The following is a 24,114-nucleotide window of genomic DNA, read 5'->3' as shown; positions in this document are numbered from 1 at the left end:
TATGTTTATATGACTGTTGACTGCATTTCCCGTTTAACAAACTGTTCATGAACTTTGCCCATTTATTTATTATTGGGGATTCATATTTTTCTCATTTGTCATAGACTATGTTATTAACCCTTATTAACCTTCTCTCACATATTTTGACCTAGTTTTTTTTTTTTCCTCTAATTTTCTATTCGGTTTGTCTTTCAATTTTGTTTTTAGTCGTATAGAAGTATAAAATTTTTATGTAGTCAGATCTTGATTTTTCTTCTTCATGGTCTTCAACCTTGCTTTGTGTTTACTGAAATGAACCCTTTTCTGTTCTGGAGGTCACTATACTGAATTGTCAATGTTTAAAATTCTGCCCCCACTCTGCACCACAATATAGTTTCCCAATGAGGATAAATGGGCCTCGAGTGCCTGATTGAATCTGGGCACCCACTTTGTACCATGAAAAAACCTCCCCATTTGTGTGTGTGTGGTGGGGGTGTGTGTGGGCGGGCATGAGCGAGTAGGGAAAGTTGATGAGAAAGGGTGGGGCTCCTATTGGGTCATGGCTTGTTTGGTCTTAATTTCCTTTCCCACAGGGTAGATGTGAGCTTCCCTGAAGGCAGGGGCTTCTATCTGTTCTTACATGCCTGAGTAACTGGGACCAGCAGCTTGCCTAGCGAACTATGGCAGTGCCTGGCACGGAGCTGGCCATGACCATTCTTTTATTTCTCTAGTGCCGGAGAAGGTTCACTGAGTAGAGACTGTGGCCAAGTCCCCTCCAGTCCTTACCCCTTAAGTTTCATTCTCTTGGGCTCCAGACTCGGTGTTGCTCAGGCCTCATTAAGGTAATTCACTGCCATGTGGGTGGGTTTCCCCTGGTGCCATTCACCAGCTGAAGCTTGAAGAGAAAGGTAGTAATAGCAAATACAAATAGTGCTTACTTGTTTTGCAAAGTGCTTCAAGTACAGCTTTTTTATATGCTTCTCCCCTCAACCTTAGGAGGTTAAATACTATTTTCATCTCCATTAATTTGGAGGAAACCACCACTCAATAGAAGCATAATTAAAATCTAGAGCTTCAGACCCCAGAGCTGATCCTCTGTACTTAGGAAACAATTCCGTCGTTGTAATTTCTGATTGTAATTTCTTGGTGGTACTACTGGGCAGGAGGTAGCGGCAACTTTGGGTTTTGGAGTCAGGCATATCTTGGATGGAATCCCAATAGAGTCCTGTCTTAAGATTGTGACTTTGTGACTCGTCCAGCCTGAGCCGTGGTTTTCTTGTTTGTAAATGGAAACAACAGTGCCTACCTTGCAGGGATATGAGAAAGATTAAACTGAAGTTATATATACAAGATGCCTAGCACAGCACCTGGCTTACTCATTGCAGGAGCTCAGTAATGATTGCTGCCTAGTCTTAAAGCTAAAAATGCTTCTGTTCTTTTTTGTTAAAAAAAATTTTCAGAATAACTGGCAAACCTGCTCAGACTTGTGAAATTTTAGTGAATATTACTTATATTTCAGTGCAAGAAACATTTATCTGGCCTATTTATTATTCTTTTGAGTAGATGATTTTGTTTTCTGTTATGGATGTCAACTCCTACTCTGAAATCCTTCTGCTTGGAGAACTTTGTGGTGAATCCCCTGCCTAGGACTGTACTCACAGCCAAAATAAAACATGTTTTGTCTACATGTTTATGTAAAAAAGCACAGGCAGTTTTTTGGGAGGGCCATAACCTAGTCATTCCTTTACACATAGTTGAGATTTTTGGCATCATTCGTGTTACTTCTTACTTGCCCCATGTATCATAAACATTCAGGTAACAAAGCATTCTTAAAAAGGAAGTTGTAGGGACGCCTGGGTGGCTCAGTCATTTAAGCGTCTGCCTTCAGCTCAGGTCATGGTCCCAGGGTCCTGGGATCAAGTCCTTGGCTCAGGTCATGATCCCAGGGTCCTGGGATTGAGTCCTGCATTGGGCTCCTTGCGCAGTAGACAGTCTGCTTCTCCCTCTGCCTGCTCCTCCCCCTGCTTGTGTGCTCGTGCTCGCTCGCTCGCTCTCTTAAAAAAGAAAAACTTGTAGAAAATCATGAGCGAAGAGAAAGTTGCTTAAGTAACTCAGGAGAACAGTTGTTACTTAAATTTCCATTTTCATACCATATATAAATTGAGTTGGATCTGATTGGTCCTTATGCTAGATTTTGTCATCCACATAAAAAGCCTCCACTAATATGAAATTCTGCCTAAAGAATTTCAACATGAGGATGGTCTTGCCATTTAACTTCTATTGTGTTTATTCAGATTTTTTTCACTTTAATAAATTGAGCCAAGTAATTATAAATGTTAACTTAGAGTTCTCTTATAATCCAATGCAGCCTTGTTTCTACGGAGTTAAAGATAATGCCCTTTGTCAATCTTCTTTAAAATGTGTCTTAAGTCTTCTTTCTTTTGTCCCTGAAGCCATGGTTGCATTTTCAACAATACACCATCTTAGTATTGGAATGGGGAAAGGTTAATGTGAGTGGGGCTTTATTGGGTTAATAACTAACCTTCTTGTTCTTATTCTGGTAAATTTGGTCTTTTGCCCATGGTTTTTCCATCTCCCATGGAATGGAGGAGACATGGTGGTAGGAATGGAGAGACAAAGATGGGAAAGTCTCTTTTTAATGTAATTTATAGAAGTTACATAAGTTAGAGTCATAAATTAGTTGCATTTTTATATAATTCATGCCATATGTATATGCTTTACATAACACATGGATACAGTTAAGTATCAATGATTAAGTGAAATTTACGTGATTTCTAAGTTCCTTGTGTCTAGAGTTCAAGGATCAAAGTGAATGAACTGTTGGCAAAATCTTGTGACTATTGTAAAGTGAGTGTAGGACTGGGTGTAAAACTGGGTGTAAAATGCTACACCCAGTTTTAATGGTAGGTAGGCAGTTGTTTTCCTAAAATTCAGGCCTAATGTTTGATTTCTTAATTTGCAGCCAAAGTGGACATTTGGGGGCAGAGGTGGGAGTGTTGATAATGGTGAAGAGAGTAGATTAAGCATGGAAGAATATAATCAATGCTGATATGACTATTAATTTACAGGATACAAAGGCCTAAAGACTGTCTGTGCTTTGTGATCTCGAGATAGCAATCTAGTTGGGCCCCCTGAGCCCATCACTTCAGCCAGATCGTTTTGGCACCAGCCCTCTGAAACAAAGCCTGAGAATGCAGAGAGTTTTACCAGGCATTTCTTGTTGCTGGCTGGTTGGCTTATGGAGTAAATAGAGTAATTAGCTCTCATTAGCACTCCCACAAGCTGTAATGCATCCACCTGAGGCGAAGAGACGCTTGCTTCTGTTCCTGAAAATGTGAAAATCCCCATCTGATCTCTTCGGTCTGAGCATTTTTGCACTGCAGAAACAGAATGCCAACTTGGCAAGAATAAAATCCACCAAGTGTCTCAAATGACAGTAGCAAATCCTACTGACCAGGGTGGAAGGCTTTCCTAAGAGCAATGACTGTGTCTAAGAAATCGGTGAGCCTTAGACAGCCTTCCCCCACCCCCCACCCCCGCCCCGCTTCTTGTGTGTTTGACTGACACGAACCAGGTTAGTTCAGAGATACTGAACTCTGGTGGTCCTCTAACGTGATCTCTTTTACTTCTTGTCAGCTGTAGTTCAGAAGTTGTGGTATCAACAGAGTGTCTGGGTTGTTTCAAGTCTTTGAGAAAGAGAGAGCTCTGAGGGTGGTTTGTGGCCCTGTTCAGGACCACCAGCCGTGGATAGTCCTTGTTCCTCTGAAATACAGATCTGTAGTTATGAAGCTGGGGGCCAGAAGGCACATGGAGGAAGCAGACAGTCTTGAGGCTTTGTACACAATCCTGGAGAAATATATCGAAAAACTGCAAATTGGCGGATTTTATAGGAAAGAACCCTGAACCAAGAATCTGGCAATCTGATCCCAACATTGGTTAGGTGTGTGATCCTGGGCATGAAAGTGAGCTAATAATACCAGCCCTGCCCTCAGAGGGAGAGCTGTGAGGGTCCAATGAGACATTGTGTAAAAAGCGATAAAACGTTAAGCAGGAGTGTGATTTTTAAGTTGAGTTTTTCATATGGAGTATATTATCTGCATTTTTAACATTCTGAACCCAAACCTTTGGTAATAAGATACAGACACTGTGCAAATACCTGCTATTGCTTGGACTTCTACTTTTGTGACATCCCTCAGTCTATCCTGGGCCCTCAACTGGGCTAGAGCCTGAATGACTGGTTGATGGATCCTCAAGGGTTCCTGGAAAGTGGTACTGCCTCCTGGGCAATGCTGTAGCAGTGGCTCTTGATTCTTGCTCAGGCCCGTCTGCCATCTGCTTTCTTGGGGATGCAATAATACTGCAAAGTCATCAATAACCTGTCAGCTCCACGAATTGTTCCCTCTTATTGAAAGTTTGAGATGCTGGGGATAAAGTGTTCAAGACTTCGTTTCCTACTTCTATGTAGAGCTGTGTAAGTAGCTTGAGACTGATTTCCTAGTATTTGAGGTCCTGAAGCAAGTATGCCTCATGTGGGGAGGGGCAGGCTTCATTGGCTAAGCTTGAAAACATCAGACCCGGCATCCCCTGATCCGGTGTCAGTTTTCAGTGCCACGTGATGTTGTGACGGGCACCTCACTAGCCTGGCAATGTCTCACCTTCCTTGCTTGTGAACCTGTGATATTCCTGGGCATTGTTTAACTCCTGTCCCTGTTGATTGCCTTGGGTTGGTATTCAGAAAGTGATCTGGGCTATCAAAAACGTGTAATTATTAAACCGAGTCATAACTATTTTTCAAAGATTGTTTTCAGCCTTCCTAGGACCTCTGATAGTATGTCGTGATAGAACATGTCCAGGGCCTATAACTTCCTCAGTAGAATTGAAAAAAATAACTTTCTACACTTAGAAAACAGCAAACAGCCTATCTTTGATGAGGTACACTGGACGCGTCCTGAGACCAGGAATTGGGTGCTGAGGGATTTTAGGGCTGAGGAAAAGGTAGTAGGATTCAGTGGAGGAGAAGCTGACCAGCAATGCAGTTGCAGCAGAGGCCCCAGCTGCCCTTATGGGGAGCTTTGGGGTTGGGATGGCCCCAGTGGAGGCAAGGGACTGGACCTTTGTATTCCTGAATCAGCCCATTGCTGGCAACTGGCCACCCCCTCTGGTGGCTTAACCTTGATGACACAGTGTCCTGCAGCTGGCTGGGGGCCTTCCCCTTGAGCTGTCCGCAGCCAGGATGAGTGCAGCTGGCTCCAAAAATGGGGTTTGGGTGAAGCACACCAATGTCTACTCCCCTGTCCCAAAGAAGGTAACCCCTTAAAAAAGAAACAAACAGTAATAGATGGCACCAAAATAGTGGCATATGTGGTCTCTTTATCTGCAAAGTCAGAAAGTTTGGATCCCTTAGCAAAACTGAAGGAAGAGGTCATACCTTTCTGTTAATGATAAACAGATCTCTAGCCTTTCAGAAATTTATGAGATACTTGGGTAATATTTACACCTGATTGTGGCGTAGCTGGGGCCAGCTTCTGTATGTGTGAAATGGCTGGCCTGTAATTGAGTGATTTTTGCCTAAGTATGAATTACTGCAAGTTTAGAATGTTAAACCTGTGTGTACAGAAATGCATTTGTTTCTGGAATATTCAAACTCACGTTGAATTTATAGGATTGGTGGGTCACCACCACAGAAGTCAGGCAAAGCAGGTTAAGGCACACAAACCATCAACCCCAGAACTTTCCAGGGGACCCTGCGGCTGGAGGGCAAATATGGGAGAGTTCTAGCCTCTGTTGAAGTTCCAGTCACCTGATAGGGCATTTTAATATGGTTGAGGATAATAATTTAGGAGTTATATTGCCAGAGGATAAGTTAATGTGCTTTGAAAAAAGTGAACCAGTTTTCTGGCATTTCCAAAGGCCAGTTGTACTCAGCAAATGTCTGAAACTGTCTGAAATGGTCTGTGGTGTAAGTGGGATGGGTAAACAAGGCCAAAGCCACCCTACATCTTTTCCAACCTCAGATTAAGTCATATCTGCAATAGCAAACACAGTTCTTCCTCAATTTCTGCCTTTCTAGTGAGTGAAGGAGGCAGTGGGTTCTGCTGACCCATCATCTCAGTAGTCCAAGTGTGTTGTGGGGCCCGGAGGTAGGGATGTCTGATGATTTGGGCCTGGCACAGAGCAAAGGTGTGCATTCTGACCAGTGGACCTCCCTTCCCAGAGACTCTCCGTTCACTGCTACGTAACTCTTCTATTTTTTGCCTTGCCACTCAGGAGCTCTGAAATGCCAAGTCATGCAAGATGTTACTAACCTGTTTGTATTCCAAGTGTAGTGGAGAGATAAATAGGTCACTGTTCCTTACTCAGAAACTGAATAGCTCCAGCTGCCTTCATGGTAGGTTCTGTATTAGACACCCGTATCACCTCTCGGAGGGTTGTGGCGATTTGGTGATTGCACGTGAAGGAGGTGATCTGCCAGCCGGTTGATTGTATTGCCTGGAAAATGGGAGATGGCATAAAATAAGCTTTCAAGGTTTCCTCAGATGAGAAGGAAGTTAATGTAGCATAGTGACTCTGCTGCAGAGGATGGGCTGAGGTGAGTTTGTTGAACACGTGCTCCGTGTCTTCTTGAACTCTCCACTGGATGGTCTTTCTCGGTGTGATCCCTCGAGTGTCAGGTGATCTGATAGCGCAAGGAGCCGGTAAGGCAAGCCATAATGTGGTTCGTGTCTTCCTCCGGCTTGTCTATCTTTCTAACATGCCTACACATGTGCACTGGCATTCTGGAAAGTTCAGACGGGGAATCTCCAACCACGACTTTTCATTGTGACTCACATCTGCAAGGGATGAATCAAGAAGAGTTTCTTTGCCAAGAAGTGTGGTACTATGTAGGGAGAAGTAACTCAACTTCGAAGAACCAGAATTTTAAAAAAGGAAAAAGATGGAGGAAGCCTATCAAGAAAAGGGAAAACCGTGGGGTGATCTGGAGGGTGTTGACTGGAGCTGTGGGAAATAAGTCAGGAATAAGAGAAACAGACGAAAGTCAAACAGAAAACATTGCCTGGGGGCGCCTGGGTGGCTCAGACCGTTAAGCATCTGCCTTCAGCTCAGGTCATGATCCTGAGGTCCTGGGATCGAGCCCCTCATCGGGCTCCCTGCTGAGCAGGGAGCCTGTTTCTCCTTCTCCCTCTGCCTGCTGCTCCCCCTGCTTGTACTCTCTCCCTGTCTGATAAAAAAATAAAAAATCTTAAAAAGAAAAGAAAAGAAAACATTGCCTGTTAGGGCTGCCCCGAGTCTGAGGACCAAAGCAGCACCAAGGGCCTTGGAAGTGCACTGCACAGAAAACCACCCCGCGCATCTACCTGCTTTTGCCTCTGTTCACCTGGAGCAAAAGAGTCTGACACACTCCTGGAGAGGATGCTGTTTGGTCATTTTGAAGGCCAGACCTCGAAGTGTGGGGGTGTCTTGCTTCCTTCTCGAGCTGATGTGGCATCACCAGCCTGAGAGAGGACACAGTGATTAAGGGCACAGGCCTGGGAACCACACAGACTTTTGCCACTTAGGTGTGACTTCAACCTGGGGACTCAGAAAACAGGCATGCAGATGAAACTGGTTGTATTTCATGGGGTTATGGCGAAAGGTTTAGCGGAACATAATGAAGTAAGTGCTTAAAACGAGGTAAGTGTTACCTGCCAGGAGTTGTTATGGGATTTGTAAAAGGCACCTTCCTACACTCTCTGGCCCCACTGTCACGCTTTGATCCTGAGCTTGGTCTCCGCAGGGAGTTAGACACTATCAGGGCTCTGCTGGGTTATTAAGAGCAGCGGCAGGGTCCTTGCCAAGGGCTCTGCGTGTCCATACGTTGCCCTTCCTGAGTGCTTAAACCCCTTGATCTCTTCTAGAGCCTTGATCTTTTCTCCAACAAGGACAACCACACACGTTGGCTTGGAATGGGTCTGGGCACTATTTTTAAATCTCCATGGATAATGGGTTGCTCTGTTAAATATATGTAAATATTCACCTCCTAAGCATCTTTTGTACACAAGACACTGGGCCCATAAGGGCGCAGGATGAAGTAGTATATTGGGGCTGCCTGCTGTGTGTTAGGTGTTTGCATGATTATGTTATTGTGCCTTCCCACAGCACTAAGAGAGGAAGGCGATATTGCCAGTTTTCCAGGGATTAAATAACTTGCTCAAGATCAGAGATAATACTCAGTTTCACTAAATGTAAGACATGTTCCAATTTCAGCAGTGTTGGAATGTGAAAAAATATCTTCCAATCAATGAAAGGTAGTAAATAGAAGAACCTAGATGTTCATTCCTGCCTAATTGCAAAGCTTGTGTCACACACAAGAACTTGCGGTCGATCTAGTTGGCGAAAATCAAACGAGCACAGATGAGAGGACACCTAATGTGTTAGGACTCGAAAGGGCAACAGTATAATAGTTGGTGTTTATTGACTACTTATGATGTGGCAGTGCTTTTATGTGCTCTAATTCATAAGAGCGTGGTGCTCTTTACAATTACTCTGGGGTGGATACTGTTATAGTCCCTTTCTCACAAACAAGGCAACGGAGATAGGTACTCTTATTCCCATTCAAATGAGAAAACTGACACACAGAAAATGTCCCAAGGTCACACGGCTAGTTCTAAAAATAAATTCTGTAACACGGTACTTAAGAGTTCAAGTTTATCTATAATCATGACAGATCTGGTTAAGGTTCCAGAAGAGTATAATCTGATAGAAGGCTGCTCATTGTCCTCTAGGAGCATCTGACCCAGACCTGCAGTCAGGAGGAATTCCTAAAGACAGTGAGTGGCACCTGAAAGAAAATGGGAATGTTTTTTCTCTCCATCCCTAGCTGCTGTGATGCTAAAAATAATCGTGGTCACCCTAGGTTAGGGACCCCTGCTAGTACCATCTTTCTGAACTGGCACTGGTGAGAGGGAACTGAGTTTATACATAAAGTTCCAAAGAGCACCTGACGTGGTTTAGAGGAACGTTGTAAATCAGACAGTTGTTTGGGGCCTAGGAGGATGGCTGCATGGATGATCTTGGAAATCCAAAAAAATTGGGGGGAAAATACTCTTTGATGACTTTTGTATTTGAAGTCACTTACAGATGAACAGCCAAGTATTCTTTTTACAGTTTTTATGTCATGTTCTGCCTTCTCAGGCCATGGGAGAGCCCCATCTGTGCTCATATGCTGGCTGGCCAAAATGTCTGTGGCAACTCAACTACTTGGCTTTCCATTTGTCTCTAATTCCTTTTATGGAATTAGTGATTTTTATCTCAAGTTGCTGTGTTGCTAAAAGATATGAAGATTGTGTATCAAGCTGCCATCTAGAAATAAGGCAGAATATTTTTAAGTGGATAGTTTTTCTGTCATTTAAGAATAAATTTTGACAGAATCTGGCGCCTAAGTAGACAGGTGTTAGAAGACAGTGAAGGAGCCTGCAGAACGTGGAATCCTAATTGCTGAGTAGCAGACTGCATTCCAGGTGTGTGTTTGCTTTCTCAGGACTGGCTGACCCACGGTTTCCTTATCTTTAGAAAAAAGGGGTAGGTAAGATATTCCCACATGTCTCTAAAATTCTTTTGACTCGTACATTTCTAATCCTAGCATGGCTTTTGTTCTGACTAAATCACCAGGGTGCCCGCCTCTAATGCCAAATGTTGAATTTTTGGTCTCTGACTTCTGCTGAATGAATCGAAATGAGTGGTGTATTTTCAATTTGGATCACCTGTGGATTGCATTTCAAAGGGAAAGTTTTTTTTTTAAGATTTTATTTTTTTATTTGCGTGCGCGAGTGAGAGAGAGCGCGCTGGCGCACAAGCAGGGGGAGTGGCAGGCAGAGGGAGAGGGAGAAGCAGGCTCCCCGCTGAGCAGGGAGCCTTAGGAGCCCGACTCAGGGCTCGATCCCAGGACCTTGGGTCATGCCCTGAGCCAAAGGCAGATACTTAACTGACTGAGCAACACAGGCGCCCCCAATGGGAAAGTGTTGTGGACATTTTCCTTGCACGTCTTTTAAATAGACAGACTTATTGATAATGAAGAGAATTGAACTGTGGTAGGTTTTGGGTCACGGTGCCATTCTGCTGCCTTAATCCCTGACAGTCAAGCCCAGAGTCAGTGTCTCACTGAGTGGTTCTGAACTGTGGTCAGAACACTGACACTGTGTATAGGTTTACTGAAGGGGATGCCTGGAGCAGAGAACAACTGTTTGGGTTGCTTTGAGAGAGGCCCAGCCGTGGAGCTGTGGACATCGAGGCTGGGACTAAGGCTCAGATGAGGCTGAGGATGGGGGAGGAAAAGTGTATTCCTATCCAGCTCACTGAACCAGCAGTGGGATTCTAGCTGTGGTTCCCAGTCCATGTCTCACAGGGGAAAAAGGGTCTTCTTTCCTCTGGCTCAGAGCTGTCTGGTAACACTGAATTTAATCCGCTGTGGCCCGGCCCTGGTCACTGCCCTGGGTGGGGCCTACAGTGGATTTACAGTGCTATGAAGAGAGCAGAACTTCTTCAAGTGGATGACTGACAAGTCTGAGCTCGCCCTCCATAATGCTGCCTCTATCATCGCTGAGTCCAGCTGGGTTGGGGATTGTGCTCAGCGGGGCCCTGGGTGAATGCTGTTTTGTGCCCTGTTGTGTAGTGTCCTTCCACAGCCTTTTCTGGCTTACTGCTCTCTTAACTGTCCAGAGGCTGAAGGCCGTTGGCTGCCCTGCTGGAGAACCCATCTGCTTGTATGAGCTGACCTCATGGGTCGGCCTGCAGAAACCCAGGGGTGCTCAGGAAAGCTTTCTGTGAATGTGACCCAAAATACTGTAGAACATGTATTGGGAAAGCCTCTGGAGCTTGATGAGTTCTCACCAACGAGCCTTCATGTTCTGTGGCTAACTCTCTCGGGGTAATGGATTTCTGTGAATTGGTGATCTGTGAACTGAATAAAAAACCATTATTGTCTGCAGAGTTTGTCTGTGATAAGGAGAAAGGTCCCTAAGAAAATACATTGATCACTTTGGGCCTTAGGCTCAGAAACTCAACATGCACAAGTCTAGAGAGTACCATTCACATCATTCTTCTTGCTGGCCTTCATTGGATTCCCTTAGTCATTCTCCATACCTTTTGAGAACATTTTTGGGGAGATCCTCTATTAGGACAGGGAGATAGAGCTGGCTGAGGCCAATAATCGAGTAGTTCCTACTTCTGTTCTCTCTTCTAGGTCTTCAAATTGAACAACGAGAGAATACTTTCTGAATTCTATGTGTTATCTAAACAAATGATGGAAGAGGCACTTGATAAGCAACTCTTGCTTGTGCCTTGGATAAACCTGCTGTCTTACAGAACTGAATAGGACACAAAGAGGTGACTTTTGGGAATACCAGTGTTTCCACAATTTGATACCAAGGGTGCTTAACAATTCCCGTCTGGTTAACATTCAGTGCTTAGATGTGTATTAATGGTAAATTACTTAAAACTGGCAACTTGTAGATATAAGCTGGCAGTCCTGTTAAGACTTCTGTTATATTCTGAAGATACACATAGCCATGTACAATCAAGACAACTGAAGTAGAGATATCAATGCTGGTAGAGGTAGTGGTCATGCTCGGTCCAACAAAACAGTTTGTGTGTGTGTGTGTGTGTGTGTGTGTGTTTGTTTGTTTTTTAAGATTTATTTATTTTAGAGGTGGTGGAGGGGGAGAGAGAGAGAGCAAACAGTGGGGAGGAGCAGAAGGAGAGGGAGAGAGAATCTTAAGCCGACTCCAAGCTAAGCCCAGACCCTGACAACAGGGCTTCATCTCATGACCCTGAAATCATGACCCGACTTGAAACCAAGAGTTGGTCCCTTAACCGACTGAGCCACCCATGTGTCCCTCAACAAAACAGGTTTTTAAATTAATGAATTAATTCATTAATTAAAAAGATTTTATTTGTGAGAGAGAGAGAGCGAGCACAAACAGGGGGAGCGGGAGAGGGAGAAGCAGGCTCCTCACCAAGCAGGGAGCCTGATGCAGGGCTCCATCCCAGGACCCTGGGATCATGACCTGAGCCAAAGGCAGAGGCAGACGCTTAACCAACTGAGCCACCCAGACACCCCCAACAAAACAGTTTTAAATGAATTATTCCTTTCTTACATATTGTCATTCAGATTTCTCAGTCTCTGCTTAAAATGATTGCTTTACGAAAACTGGTATTTTCTTTGGTTTAAAAAAAAAAAAGATGTGCATTAGGAGGAAATGATTTGGAATTTCGAAGTGCTCACCACAGAGTTCATACTCAGCATTTTTATCAGAGATTGGGAGTTGTGGTTGAAACAAAGCTGGAAGAGACCACTGGTGACAGAATTCAGAAAATAACCCTTATGAGAGGACATGGTGAAGTGAAGTGGATAACTATTTTAATTAACAGGGCTATATGTTATGTTGTGAATTTACATTTAAAAACGTAACTAAAAGTGAAGATGACTTCGTTGGACAAATCCTTCCTGGGGGTTGTCGTTGAGCACAAATGTGTGATGCTCTGCTAACAGAGAGTTAAGGAAAGTTAACCTTACCATGTTTAGCAGATTTAATGGAAGTTAGTGTCCATTTTCCTGGAGAGAACATTCCCTTTGTGCTCCGTGTTGGAGATTTTTTTTTTTTTAATATTTTATTTTATTTACTTGACAGAGAGAAGGCGAGAGAGGGAACACAGTAGGAGGAGTGGGAGAGGGAGAAGGGAGAAGCAGGCTTCCCGTGGAGCAGGAAGCCCGATGCGGGACTCGATCCCAGGACCCCGGGATCATGACCTGAGCCGAAGGCAGACGCTTAACGACTGAGCCACCCAGGCGCCCCCGTGTTGGAGATTCTTGTGCTAGACTCCATACACTCCATTTTAAGGAATGTTGCCAAGTTGGAAGGTTGCCAGTGTTAGGGTGGGGAGATAGTACGACCAGAGGTCTGAAAATTGTGACCTAATCAGAGTGGTTTGAAGGACTGGAGTTTGAAGTCCTGGGAAGTTAAGGGAGACAGGGCTGCGGCTATAAAACTTTTGTCAGCTTACCATGCAGAAGTATTGTTTTATCCCTGAGGACAGTCCTCATTGGAGATGAGGCTGGGATGGGGTGGGCAAAATGACTCAGGGAAGGCAGGCCCTTCCAGTAACTGAAGGGGTCTAGCCATTTCAAGGGGGTGAGAGGATTCATTGAGATGCGTCAGAAAATATCTAGACTTTGATAAGGTTCTATGATTTTGTAAAATAGCTGGTTCCTTCCGGTTCTTTTAAAAAATTGCTTTATTCAGGTGGAAGAAAGTCATCCCTCTTCCATGGCATAGGTTATAGAAAGTGCAACAACTGCTTGTTTCTGATGAGAACTGAGAAAGCTCTGGAAATGTCTCTTAACATGGCTTTTCTCATTCCTTATTTTTGCAGATCCTGTCAGGACTATAGATCCCTTATGCCTTTGTTTTGTTTTGTGTTTTACAGGGGTGGGCTACATAAAAGTGACTAATTTATGCACAAAAGATTGCTACTGGTTCCCCCTCCCCCCCCCCCCCATGGGCAAGCTAAGCCTTGTGTTCCTCTGCTCAGCAGAAATTGTGCTTTTCTGTGGAGGAAATCATAAATCAGGATTGAAGGCAAAAGATATTTTAACCCAAGTCTTCCCCCTTTCTCTAAGGAGTAACAGTCGCTTGACTATGAGATAGCACTGCAAAGACAGAATTAAACCTTTTTGCCTTTTGGCAAGCTTGTATTTTCACTGACTCACTCTTTTTAAGAAATACTATTTTGGGGGGGGGGAAACACCTGTTTTATGTTAATTGTCCTGATCTCTATCTCCTGACTCCTGTGTATTTATTCTTTTAAGCATTTTCAGCACCATTTTACATAAGATTATGTAAATAGCCTTATGCTTGAAAGAGGCTGTGCATTGGGAAAAAAAATTTTGTCCATGTTAAACTTACATTTAGTGTTGGGGTGCCTGGCTGGCTCAGTCGGTGGAGGGTGTGACTCCTGATCTCACAATCGTGAGTTTGAGCCCCACGTTGGGGGTAGAGGTTACTGAAATAAGTAAAACTTCAAAATAAATAAACTTACATTTAGTGTTTAGAACTTAAATTGTGAGACTTAAGTTGAATTATGAGTAATGAATACAGAATATTTTGAAATTAGCGATTAGGCCACTGAATAAAACTGCTTCCTGAATATATCTGTTACTTTTGGAGTATTTTTTGGCATAATACCATGCTGGTTTTGAGTCATTTTGTTGTGGTTGATATGCTAGTTTCTGCTGGAGAAATGAAAGGTCTGGTACAGGTTTTTATTTCCTACATGCCTAACTGTAAGGTTTCTGACCTACAGAAGGCTGATATGGACATCCCCATGGCCATCTGGGAGTGACAGAAAGCATTAACTTTCATTTCTGTATTTTAATGAAAGACCTAAATACTGGAACAAATGTTGTATGAGACTAATCTTTAACCGTGTTTCCATTCTCTGCCAATGGTAACATTTGTTATAACAGAGTGAAAAACCAGTTTTGGGATATCCCCAAACAAACTTTGCTGGCAATCTCTAGAACATTGGTACCAGACTAGCTGTTGTGGGCTTCGCTTGCATGACTGGTTACACAGATTTTGTGAAAGATTTGGATGAGGTTAGGTTTACAGGAGTTAGGAATTCAAAATGAAGTCTTCTGTTGATTGTTTCTTTCTCCCAAGAATTGAATGTTGTCCACAATAGAAATCGTTGTCATTTACTGAAGGAACAGGAACCTTCCATTCTGTCTAGATTTGTATTGTTTTGGAAGAGTTTTCTTCTTGCCTGCCACTCTTAGGCAAACGCAGCCCTGACATCTAGCCCTGACCAGGAGAAAGCCAGTCACAGAATAACTGATAAACCACCTGACCTCTCTGCTTCGTATCTCAAACTTGTTACTTCTTGGAATTGTTGGATTGTTGGAGGCTAATAAATTAATGTGTGTCGGCCTGCATTTCTAAGAAAAGTGATTATTTTACATTTCCTCTGGAATATATATTTGGAGGAAGGGGTGAGAGAGGGGTCAAGAGTCTTAAAAGCTCAAAGGCCCCATTTAGGTAACATACTCCCTCCCCGAAAACTCAACTTTGTCCGAGTGTTTACTGACTTGGCCAAGTGGCTTGGATTTTGTTTAATCTCAGAATCTGAAATTGCATCAAGTCATGTTATTTGATAATCCTCCATGACTGACTTAATATGTATTTTTAGGAAAGAGAAAAAGCAGCCTGCTTTAGACATCTCATAGCTTAAGTTATTTTTAAATTAATGAAGGAAAATATTTTCTCCTCTTGCTGAGCTTTTTTGTAAAGTCAAACTAAAGTTTTGAGGAGTAACATCATGGTAACAATACTTCTACAAGTAAGGTAATATAAGGAAATACAAGGAAAGGGAATCATCTGAAAAAATAAAACATGAAGGTGGTAACCCAGTACCTAAAACGTCTGTAGAATTACTTGATGTAGATTTTTACATGGGTATATTTGCTACTTACAAGAGCTCTTTCTTTTGAATACTCATATTACTTTTATGGTTAGGTCAGTTCACAAAAAGTTTCCAACACTGTAGACATATTACATTTTGTCTAAGTGCTAAATGCCCTCCTATATGTTTTATATGAAAAATGAGTAGTGCAAATTTATTGGAGACAAACCTGGAATTACTGGAATGTGAACTGCCTTCTTCTATTTCTAAGTGCTCAGGAAAGTTCTCTCTCCCCTACAGATTTCCAAATAGGTTCTCTAATTTTGTCTGTTTTGGGATAATCCTGTGTGCTGAGAATTACTCAGTTGTTTATAGGATTCCATTTTATGTTAAAGCTCTATTCCTTTATTTCCTGGAGTCAGTGTTTTGCATCAACATGGCCTTACCATGCTCCATATGACTTTGGGGTATTTGTGTACAACATATACGTTCATGGGATTTTTGTAATGCAGTGGGTATGTTTGAGTGGAACTTGGCTCTTGGAATATTTTGGAATAAAATTATTAGGCATTTTATACTTTACAAATGCTTGATTAGCATGTGTACCTACTCTGTTTCTCATAGATTTGTCTTTTTCCTAAACACTTTCCTGGTGTTTCCAAGATTATTTGGTGTTTAGAACCAGTAACTGGGATTTTTATTTTTTATTTTATTTTTATTATTTTTTTTAAAGATTTTGTTTATTTGACAGAGACAGCGAGAGAGGGAACACAAGCAGGGGGAGTGGGAGAGGGAGAAGCAGGTTTCCCGCGGAGCAGGGAGCCCGATTTGGGGCTCGATCCCAGGACCCTGGGATCATGACCTGAGCCGAAGGCAGACGCTTAACGACTGAGCCACCCAGGTGCCCCGTAACTGTGATTTTTAAATGAACAGTGCTACTTCCAGTAATTAGATCGTACAACCAAGTATTGGGAGTGTTTATTTTCATTTTATCTCTCTCCTTCCCAGAATGGGAGCAGTACAGAAAAGTGGGAATATGTGTAGTTAAGCAGAATATTTGCATGTTATGTCTCACTATCGTACGTAGGTCAAGAACTATCTTACTTTTTGAGGGTGGTTGGGGGAAAGCATTTGAGTATGTACTCCTTGCCCTGCCTCCCACCCCCACACACAAACACCACACACAAACACAAACATGCTGCTCAGACTTGAATATGACCTATAAAATGTATATGTGTTTCATCTTCTGCAAAGCTTAAGTGTAAGGGATCATGTGTAGAGTACACTGTGTGGCCTCACAGTAAGGAAGCTGTGTTATTGTAAAATCTTATTAGCATCCCTAGAGGTAATAAGGTTAAGCTGATTAATCTCAACTTGCCATTAACCTGTTTTGCTGGATGTAACTCATAGCCATAACAATGATTTTTAAGCATCTACAAGTACGTATGAAAACCTTATTGGTGCTAAATACTAATAACAGTTTGTGTTAGCTTAGTTTTTTTTTTTTAATTAAAAACACTTTTTAAACTCTAAGATATTTCTCATGATTCCTGAGGTTTGAGGAATGTGATGGTTCAAGGGGGAAAAAAAAAACCCACCCAATAATACAGTACCAGAACTCTCTGTTATTTTAAATTGGATCATAGGGATACCTATGGTATTTGAAAACCTAATCATAGTTATACCTCCCAGCATAATTATAAGCTCCTTTCCTCCCAGACATGAAAATTAAATGGTGAAATTTCTGTGCACACACACAGCCACGGTGTGGAACAAACCCTGCCATTTCTCTACACGAAAAATAAATGTAATGGGGCCAAGCTGACATTCGCTAGAGAGGACGCATCGGCCAGGAGATGGTAAGTTCTTTTATTCCTCCTCCTCAGAAAACAAGGCAGAAAAATTGTCCTTTAAACTAGAATGTCAAACGAAAGCCGCTGAGGCTTCCCTTAATGATTAAATGAAGTCTGTGTAATATTCTTCTCTGCCGAGAGAATTTGTATTGACATGATAGGTAAATATTACACACGGAAAGTTCTAGGTATTTGAATGTTTTCAAACTTTGTAGTCAGAAGTTTGTTCTTGTGTAAAATATATTATTTTTTTTTAATCTTTGCAAATCCAGGATTTTTCCCCTCAATTCACAAGTAGCTGTCAGTTAGCCTGCATTTTAAGTTCAAAATTTTGGCTGTTTTAGATCACGACTAAAGAGGAAGAAAAGGTTTAAAGGAATAAAAAGGTTTGTCTGAGAGGTGAGTTCATGAAATCTCAGGGATGAATTAAATGCAAAGTTAGTCTGTTTTGGTGGTTTGGATTTGGTGTTCTTTACTGACAAGTGGATCCTGTCAGTTTGGGTTTTGGTAGTTAAGCTACATTAGCCTGGTATTCTCCTTGAGAGCGACTCGCAGAGGGTAGATGAAAGGAAACAGCCCAGGTTAACACATGAGCCACATCCAGTGCATGTTATGGCTTACTTGCACATATTAGCTGTTCCTTAAAGCATATTTGGTTGGTCTGTGCTTGGCGGTAATATGGGCAGAGACCACTCTGGGCTGGGGTGCTCTTACTATGAGCTGAGCTGAGTATTGACTGTTTTACTTGTATCCAGACAGCCAGATGAGGTGGGTACTAGTGTACCTCCACTGAAGCTAAATGTATGGAGGTGGACAGGTATCAGGCAACTTGAATGCATGCAAAATCAAAAACTAAATCCAGCCCTCCTGATCCAGAGCCAGACAACCTAACCATTTGTCCCAAGAGAACCACCCTTAGGGTCACTTTGATGCACTTAAAAACCAACTTGATATCCTATGCACTGAACCTTTTCTTTTTAAAATAATAAGTAAAACTAGAAAATGGAAATTTATAATCACCTCATCAGGAAGAAGTGATTATTCCTAGATTTGGTGTTTTGAACTTCAGTTCTCTATTTATGGATAAACAGTGCTGTTTTTCTTTTACGCAGAACTCTGATGGCTTTTCATCTCCCCCAGAAGGAAATCCCATCCAAAGTCTTTCCATGCGTTCTGCTTGGAATGCTTTCCCCCAGAGAATTGCCTCTCTCTCTCTCTCTCTCTCTCTCTCTCATTTTCTTCAGGACTGTGTTCTGATGGCACTACGTCAACTCACCTTTCCCCGACCAGCTTATATATAAAGTAACATCCCTCCTCTCTGAGCTCCCTCTTTCTTCACTCTGCTTCATTCTCTCCATGGTATTTTCACTGTCTCTTATATTTTCACTTGTTTATTTATCTGCCGTTTCTAGGCAGGGACTTTGTTCCGTTTATTGCTTTATGCCCAGCAACTAGACAAGTGTCTGGTACATAGCAGATGCTTTGTAAATAGTTGTTGAGTAAAAGAAATAAGTGAAAGCACGTGTGTGTGAACATGTACACTCCTGAGCACACACATACATGCACATTCTTTGATGTGGTATTTTGCTGCCTGCTTAGCATTAGGACTTGTAATCCCATGATATTGCTATTTTGTAATTTTTAAAGTTTTAAATTAATAAAATTAAGTTTTAATGTTTTAAAACCTCAGTTTGTCTTTTAAGTGGTAGTTGGGTTTGATTTTATGTTGTCCTTCACCTTTAATTTACAGAATCAATTAGTTGCTAAATCCTGTTGGGTTTCCTTCTGTTCTTCTTTAAACATCATTATTCCTTATTCCTATTACTACCACCAAAACCACTCTTTTTTTAAAAGTCATAATTGTGCCGTGCTTTCAGAAATATCAAAGGAAATGGGCTTTTTAAGATTGCTGAAACCAGATTTCATTCTGATTCTCCAACTTCCAGCTCTTGTGTTCCCAGGCTAGTTAACTTCTGAGCCATAGTTTTGTTGATTATAAAGGCGGTTATAATATTTATTCAGCAGTTATTTGCAGGTTTGATCAAAATAACTCTTGTAAAAGCAGTGCCAGTTCATTGTCATACTCTGAAAAATCCAGGTAGATTAGAATCTTTGGGTCAGCTCTTGTTTTCCACCTCAGAATACAAATGGATGTGGCAGGCATCTTTCGAAAGATGCCTGTCTTCCGGTTGTTCAGTCAAACGTTAGGTACTGCTCTGAAGGAGCTTTGCTGATGGAATTAAGGTCAGTAATGAGCTGACCTTCAGATCGAGAGGGTAGCCTTGATTATCCAGGTGGGCCTGAGGTAAGTAATTAACAAGCCTTTAAAAGTGGAAGATTCAGTCAGAGAGATGGGGCAGAGAGGGAGGCAGTGGAGGGAGGCCGAGAGACTAGAGCATGAGGGGAACTCACTCACCACTGCTGACTTTGAAGGAGGCTGCAAGCCACGTGGTCTCTAGACCAGCCCCCAGCCAGCAAGGGAGTGGGGACCTCAATCTTAGAGCCACATGGGATTAATGCTGCCAACAATCCAAATGAGCTCATCTCCAGAGACTCCAGAAGGGAACACAGCCCTGCCGCCACGTTGATTTCGGCCTCTGAAGCCTGGAGCAGGGACCCAGCTGCGCCCAGACTCCTGACCCAATGAAACTGTGAGATAACAAATAAGCGGTATCTTAGGCAGCCATGTCTGTGTTCATCTGTTGTGGCAGCAACAGAAAACTAATGCAGGGAGTTTGAGAAATAAGACCAATATTGGAAGGGCATTTGGGCATAGCTGCGGGAAAAGACATTTAACGACCTTCAGCCGGTCCTGAATAAACATTGCCTCGGAGGGCATTCTCCTTCTCAGGGGTTCATCTGCTGGCAAGACTGGGAAACTTCCATGGAATCAGTGAATGCATCAGTGCTGGAGATAGAGGGACACTGATGCGTCTAATAGTCTAACTCTGCTTGGTCAGCAGCTTTTTCATCTTTGCACTTCCTCTTGACAAATGTACTACATGTTCTTGGATTAAAGTTTATCGTCTACACTTGATGTCCACCTTTTCAGGAAGGAAGTTTGGCTTCTGGCTGACATTTAGAAAGTGGACCTTAGGAATATTGCTGGAGATCTGGAATTCCTGTGTTCAGGAATACCCTTTTTTTTTTTTTTAAGATTTTGTTTTTGAGGAATCTCTGCACCCTACATGCGGCTTGAGCTTACAATCTCGAGAGCGAGAGTTGCATGCTCTACCGACTGAGCGAGACCGGTGCCCCAAGGAACACCTTTATTAGATGTCTTTCTTGCCCTGCCCATCACCTTTCTTTGTCTACACACAGTATTTTCAGTCACTTCATAGAAGTTGAGTTTGGGTCTATAAGAAGAGAAAGAAGCTTGCATGTTGTGGATAGCTGGGCCATTCTGGCTTCCCTCACCAGCTCGGGGACCCCTGCAGCCCTCAGCACACAAGATTCCCATTCAGCCTTTGATATGGTCATGCATTAGTTCATGCCTGGGCCTTTGGGGCAGATCTTGTATCTTCAGGTCTGTACCCACCATACCTTTGGCTTTTTTTTTTTTAAGATTTTATTTATTTATTCATGAAAGACAGAGAGAGAGGGAGGGAGGCAGAAGGAGAAGCAGGCTCCCCGCAGAGCAGGGAGCCCGATGCGGGGCTCGATCCCAGGACTCCGGGATCATGACCCGAGCTGAAGGCAGACGCTTAACCTACTGAGCCACCCAGGCGCCCCATACCTTTGGCTTTTTAATAGCTGTCATGCAAAATGTTTTTACAGATTCTAGCTTCATCCATGTAATATTGATTTCTGTTAGCTATTTTTTTAACTTAATTCTTAAAACTCTTAAGTCACCAAAGCAGTTTGTGCTCATTGTGACATTCACATAACACCATAGTATTAAAAAATGAAAATCTCTTTTCCCTCACTCCTTTCTCATTTCTAATGGTCTGTAATGAACATAAATTAGAAATGGTTTGATTATCCTCCCAGACATGACAGTGATCATACACACACACATAGGTATATCCAGAAATTTTTGTTGGCTTATGAAAATGTTTTCATACTGAATTTTCTTTTGGGGGGGGGCAGCTTTCTTTTGTTCCCCTCTAATGTTTTATAATGACAACATAGTTTTCCACTGGGTGGCTGTACTTTATTTATATTTAAATGGTTTCCAATTGCTACCTCTAAAATGTTGCAGTGTGCATCTAGGTACATAGATTGTTTTTTGTAGTCTTACAAGTGGAGTTGCTGGGCAACATGGTATGTGTATTTAAATGTTGATAGATGCTGCCGAACTGTCACTCAATAAAGTGTATCAATTTTGCACTCCTTCCTATGATTTAGTGGATTCTCTGAATAACAATCTGGAAACTCTCACAGGTAGCTGGTTGCAAGGAGAGGAACTGGGTGTCTGGGGGCATAGGAGAGGGAAGGAGACTTAATTTTGAGAACAGCTTCTTTGCACCTTTTAAGTTTTGTGCCCTGAGCTTGGTGTTATCTGTATGAGAACAACCCAACAACACTGTGAGACTTTCCGTTTTCCCACACCTTTGCAGATATTGTGTTGTAGGCTTTGTGGTATGTGAAATAAAGGGTCTCATTTTGATTTACATTTCTTTGATTCTTAGAAAGGTTGCTTTAGCTTCATTTTATTAAAGTTTAAAAAATAAAAAAAAGAATTATAAATGCATTCTCACTGTAAAGTACGTCACTCAAGCATTGCAGATGAAGCTCCAAGTTTCCCCCATCATTCAGCCCTTACTGTTCTCTCCTGAGAGCGTCCAGGTTATCAATCTGGGTGTAGCCGTGTAGAATTATTCTCTGCGTTTAATGCATTTTGTTTTGTGTGGGTGTTTCTTTTAAACACAAAAGGACTTAGGGAGGGCCCTTTGGGGAGGGACTTAGGGAACCCAAAGGGACTTAGGGACTCAGGCACTTAGGGAACCCAAAGGTTCAGGCACTGGGCAAGCAGGCCATGAACACTGGCTTTCTTCCTTCCCTTATTACTCGCATTTGCTGTGTGAGACACTGAGAATTTGCTAAACTTTGAACTTTTGATCTCCTTCCTTCTTCAAACCTTGAGACAATGTGTACAGTCCTCTGCATATAAGGAGTGTACTTTTTATCTTCCAAATCATAACTAAGGATGTTTGAAGGGAAGTCGTGTGTAGTTTAAAAAATGGTCTTCCTCAACATTCACATGGCTCATTGCACAAAAATATAATTCTGTGAACCTATTTCATTATGATTTATGAAGTCTAGTCCTGTGTCCTCATTTTTGTTTTTGTGTTTTCTTTTTTTCTTTCCATAAAAGAAAAATCTATTCCAGGTTATTTCTAAGAGTTGAATAGCAGGGAGATGAAGAAATACTAATGGTCAATTTTTGCAGGGCTAACTTTTCCCTTTTGTACTAATCCTACTTGCTTTTACTTTCCTCCCCAAGTCTCTCAGCCCTTCCACTTAGCCTCTGCTGTGTGTCTCTCCTCTAATGTGTTTATATAGGTCTTTCCCTCCTCATCTGCTCTTGGCTCCTGGGATGTCTCCCAGGCCACCAGCGCCTTCGGTCTCCTTACCCAGCCCCTCCCCCCCCAGCACCTTAGAACCTCTGTCTTCCTGTCTCCTGCCATGACTGCCTGGTGACCTCTGCTTCCAGGCTGTAGGGCACTGCCAGGCAAAGTGACGAATCACAGCTCCCTCCATCAGACTAATAGATAACAATCCTTTGATTATTCATCTCCCGCTGACTTCCTAACCATTTCCTTCCGTGAGTGTTACAATATTTTTTTACAGTTTCCAAGTCTCCATCTGTAGTCCCCACTTACTCTCTAAGGATGACATCATCGCTGCATTTTATTGAAAAGATCTGGGTCGGGGGTCACAAACTCCACTGCCAAGAGGTGCCATTAAAATTACCACAGTTTGTGTGGCCACCGGCGGGGGCGGTGGTACGCTGCAGGGGGCCAGCCACGCCTTGGGTGTGGGCAGCAGCTGTGGTTGTCCTGTCGAAGCTGGGCCTGGTGTTGCCCGTCTTCTGTGTTCCCCAGAATGATCAAATATCTGGTTTTCTCAGTGAAATCTATACAAGCTCAAATCACCTTTTTTGAAACTCTCTGTAGGCCAACAAAACCGATCTGACAGCTACTCATCTTAATTTTTCAAGGTTTGCTTTCTTTTTTCACCCTCATGTTTTTGGTATTTTCGCTGGCCACCAGTGAAGAGACAAAGAGTCTCCAGGGTTAGCCCTTTTCTTTCTTGCCTCGGATGTTCACTTGTTTCCTCCCCACTCCCTTTTATTTGCATAAAAATATTCAGACTGTCCTTTCCTAAAAATAATGGGTACAGTAGTGCCCACTCATCCCCAGGCATACATTCCAAGACCGCCAGTGGATGCCTGAAACCACGATAGTACCGAAACCTGTATATGCGATGTTTTCTATATGCATACATACCTATGGTCACAGTATAATTCATAAGCTAGGCACAGTAAGAGATTAATAATAATAGCTAATAATTTGAGTGCCTGGATGGCTCAGTCAGTTAAGTGTCTGACCGCAATTTGAGCTCAGGTCAAGATCTCAGGGTCGTGAGATGGAACCCTGAGTCTGAGATGAGCTGGAGCCCTGAGTCTGAGTCGGGCCCTGAGTCTGAGTCGAGCTCCATGCTCAGCGGGGAGTCTGTTGAAGATTCTCTCTGTCCCTCTGCCCCTCCCCGCACTGATCCTGCACTCTCTCTCTAAAAAAGAATAATAACTAATAATAAAACAGGACAATTACGACAATATGCTGTAATAGAAGTTACATGGCTGTGGTCTCAAAGTATCTTA

At 42.6% G+C, this 24,114-nt stretch overlaps 1 protein-coding gene across 17 annotated transcripts in view; it reads left to right on the top strand.

Moving 5' to 3' along the window:
- The window catches only part of PPFIBP1 (PPFIA binding protein 1), a 172,528-nt gene that overhangs the window by 21,128 nt on the left and 127,286 nt on the right, over positions 1–24,114 (top strand). For 3 of the 17 annotated variants that reach the window (XM_027592495.2, XM_027592492.2, XM_027592489.2), the window contains 2 exons: positions 11,219–11,361; positions 17,196–17,294. The exons of 9 other annotated variants lie outside the window; for them this stretch is intronic. The gene's annotated coding sequence lies outside the window, so the exon portion shown is untranslated. Of the gene's footprint in view, positions 1–11,218; positions 11,362–17,154; positions 17,295–24,114 lie in introns of all 17 variants that reach the window. 5 more of the 17 variants (XM_027592497.2, XM_027592496.2, XM_027592490.2 and 2 more) reach the window with 3 other exon arrangements.

This window comes from Zalophus californianus, chromosome 9 (genome assembly GCF_009762305.2).
Source record: "Zalophus californianus isolate mZalCal1 chromosome 9, mZalCal1.pri.v2, whole genome shotgun sequence".
NCBI classification, from domain to species: domain Eukaryota; kingdom Metazoa; phylum Chordata; class Mammalia; order Carnivora; family Otariidae; genus Zalophus; species Zalophus californianus.
This window is presented reverse-complemented; position numbering and strand designations above follow the sequence as displayed.